Below are 5,774 nucleotides of genomic sequence, written 5' to 3' on the forward strand. Positions count from 1 at the left end.
AAGAGAGTGGTATAGTTTGATTACAAATTGAATAAAAATACAGACCACGACAGGAGTTCTTTCCTGCCCATGAAATTACAATTTGGGATCAAAAATGAATTTTTGAAATTGTGTTTGAATTTTTTTAAATTTAAAATTTCTTCATCACAGTGAAGAAATTTCAGAGTGAAATCAGGCATTCATTGGCTCATTACCTACGGGGGTACAGCGATGAGTCATCTTCCAGATCTATATTCGGTTGAATTTCATTTCCACTGCGATGAGCTGGCGAACTGTCCAGGGCGTAACCCGCCTCTCGCCCACTGACCGCCGGAGATAGGCACCTTAACTCCTCGCGACCCCACATGGGACAGGCGTGTTGGATAACGGGTGAATAAATGTTATTTTCATGCAGTTTAAACATCAACAAACCGAACAAAGAATCCACATTGTGCCGTCAAGAAAATCCTATCACACAAGTAGTTAAATCACTTCACTGGCTCCCTGCTTGCGCAATGATATATTTTCAATCTTTTTTTTATTTTATTTTTTTTATAATCTATAAGGTACTGAATGGCCTTGGGCAAAGATAATCTGAAATGTTTTCATTATGTTTGGGCGTTGAATTTCTATAACACAAAATGAAATACATTGGGTTTATTTGAGACACAGTCAAGGACATCAGACAGATGGAGGTCAAGGTGTAACATAATCATTTCAGGCTTTTATTTTAACTTCTTGACACTTTTGGTTGTTTGTCTTTCAAAATTCAAAGAGAAACATCTGGGTTTATCCGAGTCCATCAGAACTTTGAGGTTCGCCGCTGCACTGTCGGCCTGCTCACGTTCCAACGTTCCTGCCTGTATTCAGACTGACTAGAGTGAAGAACACGCTGCCAATGGAGACACTCCCACTCGGCTTGAACCTGAACAAGACATTAACCGGCTAGAATGAGACTTGACATCGGGGAAGCGACTCAGCGAAGATAGCAGTCAATTTGTATGCTGCTCAGCTCTGGGACCTGAAAACCTGAGATGTACAGGAACCGTTGTCTCTTTTAAATCAGCCCTGAAAACAACCAGAGCTTACACATGAAGAAGGCCAACGATTGCTTTAAGGGCGTGGTGAAACCTCTTAAGCTGTATTTTTTCTGTCTTTCATGTGATCATTTCATGTGTTCGGTGATGGTTTAGTTTTTCTATTTGAAGTGTGTGCTCTTTTCTTAAACCACTTTCGCGCCTTGAATTGCCCTGTGCATGAATGATACTGAACACGCTCGCCCTGCCGTTCCTTTCATTTCAGTGGCGTTTTTATTACATTCAAAAATAATTTATATAAGCCCATATGCATTGAATGAGATGTAGGTGTCTGAAATTTGAGGTCTGACCAATACGCTTCTTTTGAAAGCTTTTATTGCATCCCAGGGGGAGAGCAGCACAATGCAGGAAATCGCCGTCACAATTTAACTAAGAACGGTTTGAATGTAGTATTTAATAACTAAATGTGGATTACAACTATGCATCAGTTGTTCAGTCAGTGATCGGAATCGTTTGTTTGTGGCCGAGACTCTGCAACTGCAGGTAGCCTGACTTTTTTTTTTTTTTTTTTTCCTCTATGCATTTTAAGAATTGAAGGGCAAGAATCCCACCATGTTTAGTCTGCAAGTGAATCAATCAAAAACATCAACGTTGATGCACTTTTTAAATTTAAAGTGTTAAGAGATGGAAGCTTTGAGGAATGCATTTAAAATATCTTGTGATCTCAACCTTAAAAAATGAAATGATCAGAGTCAGTGGGTCTGATATAAAAAGAAATTATACATGTGGTTGATCCACAGGTGTTTTTCCTCTTGTTTGCTTGTACTTTAATCATAAACTAAGTGTGCTTAATGAGTTTTAGGACCTTTGTGATCTTCTGGATGAGTTGTTGTTTTGCTCTTGGAGTGATTTTGGTTTCATTTTCTCTTAATAGATGAAATTGTCTTTTGTTTAGTGTATGTTGTATTTACTCAGGCTGTTTTTGAGTAATTGTGTTTCTTGATGTGAAACATTTTGTGTATGTGAGAAAAAAAAAAGTAAAAACAGAGGAAATATGTAAGAAGAAAAAAACAAACTTGTTTCACTGCACTGTAGATCCTAGTGACAAGAATCACAAAGATTGGTGAGAAAAATAAGGTTCTGATAACGGGAAAAAAAAAAAAAAAAAAAAAAAAAAAACGCAACCAACAAGGAGGAAAATGTGATTTAATTTCAATCGATTTTTCTGTGCAGTATTCAACTGTATTATTACAATGCTACGTCCAGTCAGACAGAACATCATTACGAGCTGCAAACTCTGTAGGTCGAGGTCATTAAAAGGGAACGGTTTAGAGATGGAGCAGGAACGTTGTGCCTTCCTCTACCCTTGCTAGAAGATGTCCTTAACCTTTTTTTTTTTTTTTTTGTCTCGCCTTTAACTTGAAACAGACTGCAATTGCACTGAAGAGAATTTAGCCAGAGGCTCTCATTTTTAATACGAACTAAATACATTTATTGTGAAATGTCACCTAATATGTTCGTTCTACATCAGCCGGTAACCTACTGAGAAACTCCCCTCGTGATGATACTGCGCCATCCGCAGCTAAACTGGTGCTCGTCAAGCCCATGTGCACTTATTACCGTGTAGCTGCCACTTGGAGTCGGTCCCAGTGATATATGGATCCGTCTGAAAGTGTTGGTGCTGCGATTTGTCCACTCACCCTTTCCTTTCCCTTTTCCTGTTATAGAAGCTACAGAAGTTGGATTTAGCCCCTCCTGGTCATCCCAGGTAGTTCCTGGGTTAGTGATCATCTCAGACTATGCTATAAACCACTGATGTGTTTTGTTTTCTAAAATGTGTGAGCTTTTTTTGTTGTTGTTTTTTTTTTTTTTCTCTCTCTTTCTTTGAGTCATATTTGATGTCTGTCTGTGCTGGTTAAGTGCTCCAAAACCTTCACTCTGCAGAGAATCAGATCAGTGCGCCTCCATCATGCTCCCCCATCATTGTGAGATATGAGGCATTCCAGCTGACCTGAGGAAAATTGTTCCACAGATCAGCATCTAAAGGTTCTTCCTACCAGATTGCTGCAAGTGATGATTGAGAATGACATAAAATGATTCTGTTTGGTGCCTTGTCTGACTGTCTTTTAGGAGCTTTTCATGTATAGTAATTGGAAATTATATAAATCTAACTCATTTGACATGTTCCCCTCCATGTTCTGTCTTTTTTCTGGAATGCCTTCAGTTTTTAAAACTGACTTTCCAAAGGACATTATGGGTGGCGCAGGTTGCTACAAGGGAGAAACAATAATGGCCTCAGCTTCCTGCTCCATGTCAACACTAAACATCCGCTAGCGTCGTGCTAACAGCCTTCAGATATTAGGCAGGAGTTTGTTCACCCAACCAACTCCCATCCAGCAGGTGGTGCAGGTTGCTACAATCGATAGTAGCCAGGCATGTCATCTGACCACACACCTAATGTCATGTTTTCGAAGCTTGGACATATTTGAATATGACTACATGACTACATCTCATGTCTATGTTTCATAGATGGAAAAAAAAAAAAAAGATTAAGTTTAAGTTCTGGTTTCAGCTGGTGCAGCCAAAGTAAACTGGGAGTATTTCTGTGGACACTTTATTTCAATTAATTAAAAAAAAAAAAAAATCGAGACCAATCAGTCATCCACGTTTAAAGTTTCCAACAAGCATCCTAATACATTGTCTATGTTCACTATGTCAACAAAATGGCCACAGAGGAAAACCTTAAACTCATGTTGTGGTTCGTCTTTGGCTGCTGGCTCACAGTACTGAGAGCAGATCAGGTTTGATTGTTGGCTCAGGATAGAATGCTTGGTTACATTTTATGATCACATACTTCCCCTACAGCAGCAATCTAACACATGCATATATTAAAACACACAATTAATCATCTGTCAGCGATTTAAAAGCATAAAAACATCAGGTCAATATCAAATCTATTATTTTCTTTGGCCAGAGAACCAGAGTTGACAAAGCAGCTAAATATGCTGGTGTGCATATTTAGAAATCTTTCCAATCTTCGATGGTTAGCGTGTAGCTATGATTCAACCATCATGGAATATAATAGGAAATAGCCCGAGGTTATGAGCAGCAGGCGCATTTCAAGTTATTCAAGTGTCCCATATGCAGAACACAGGGACCGCTTGGTGTTCCATGGACCACAACTTGGAATCCCCCTATGAATTGGCAGGTATGTCCACAGGTCCTGATGGTGCAAGAGGACCAAGACACAAGGGAGAGAGAAATAGAGAGAGAAATAGAGAGAGAAATAGAGAGAAAGAGAGAGAGGGAGAGGGAGACATAAAGAGAGAGATGTGTGTACTTAATTAAAAAAGGATAGTGAGGGGATTCAGGCGCTTGCTCTGAATGCTCTCAGCTTCCCACCGTCTCACCCCGACGACAGAGAGAAAAGGACGCCGCGGGAGGGGAGGGAAACGTACAGGAGCTCAGGCTGATGCATCTGTGCCTCAGCATCCATTTCACAGAGATTACAGTCGGGAGCAGAGGAGACGGCGCGCATTTCTCCGAGAAGCGCGGTGGTCTGCCTGAGAACCGGACAGGACGCATCTCCCCCGGCGCTACAGTGGCAGCAAATCTGCGTGCCAGGAGCCGAGGCTGATAAGGACGCCGAAGGAATATATACGGCCGCGTTAAGTTTGGGCTTTTTTCCCTTTTTTTAAAAAAATATATATATATTATTATTTTCTGGAAGTTGCGCAGTGAAAGAAAGAGGAAAAGAAAGAAGCAAACAAACATGGGGATGTGTGGCTATCTGGCAGAACCTGGGAAATTCCTGGTCGTCCTCGGACTTAAATTGCTGCTCCTTGTACCTGCAGGAGTTCCAGCCAGGAGCGGGGATTCTGCACTGAAGGACAACATCACCGTGAGACAGGGGGACAGCGCCGTGCTAAAGTAAGTCTCCAACTGTTCTTTATTATTATTATTATTATTATTTAAATTATTCCCAAACGATGAGCTCCTGTCGTGCTTTTTATACTGTGTGTTGGTCCGAGGCACAGCAGCCCAGGAGAATATCGCTTATGGAGCACACAGATGCTTGTTGTTGTGTGTTTAACTATGTGCGACATAAACGAGTCCTGGTGCTAAACTCGGTGTTTACAGCCGGGCTCGTTGCCCTTGAGTGTTATTGATCTGCTTGGTTAATGTCTTGCTAAGGATGCACAGCTGATGTAGTAAAGTGAAGTGTCAGCAGAGGTGTTAAAAATGATGATGATGGGCTGCGAATGTAAAAGTTTGGAAAGATTTCTTTGGAAATGAGGGCGTAGAACAGCTTTTTTTTTTTTTTTTTTTTTGAGCTCCTTAAACTATGTCTGCTCCCGCAATAGGCTTCTATAAGCACCTGTAAAAATATTGATCGAACCCATCCCACTTACACAGAGAAACATACTCAGACTCTAACACACACGCATACACACAGTATGGACATGTTATAGATGCTGTTGTTGTTAAAATCTGCCTCAGTAAATAAAAATCAATAATCTGTCAGAAATAATGCAATGCTGTGTCAAAGGAATGTAAACCTGAAGTCCAGATCTATCTATCTATCTATCTATCTATCTATCTATCTATCTATCTATCTATCTATCTATCTATCTATCTATCTATGGCTTTTCTTATGAAATTTTACAACATAAAATGCTCTATAACCTTAACAGGTGATGTCCATTAGGCCTCTCCTTTTCAGTGTTTCATTTCTTACTGCATAACAAATGTTTCTAA

General features: G+C 40.2%; 1 long non-coding RNA gene across 1 annotated transcript; it reads right to left on the minus strand.

Annotated features, from left to right (window-relative positions):
- Positions 1–621: 621 nt before the first annotated feature.
- On the minus strand, positions 622–4,877 carry LOC106953146 (uncharacterized). The gene is made up of 2 exons (XR_001426136.1): positions 2,948–4,877; positions 622–904 (listed from the first exon to the last, which is right to left on the minus strand). It is a non-coding gene; the product is annotated as an uncharacterized LOC106953146 (long non-coding RNA).
- Positions 4,878–5,774: the final 897 nt, after the last annotated feature.

This window comes from Poecilia latipinna, unplaced genomic scaffold, assembly GCF_001443285.1.
Source record: "Poecilia latipinna isolate Pla-1442-1.1 unplaced genomic scaffold, P_latipinna-1.0 Scaffold564, whole genome shotgun sequence".
Lineage (NCBI taxonomy): Eukaryota > Metazoa > Chordata > Actinopteri > Cyprinodontiformes > Poeciliidae > Poecilia > Poecilia latipinna.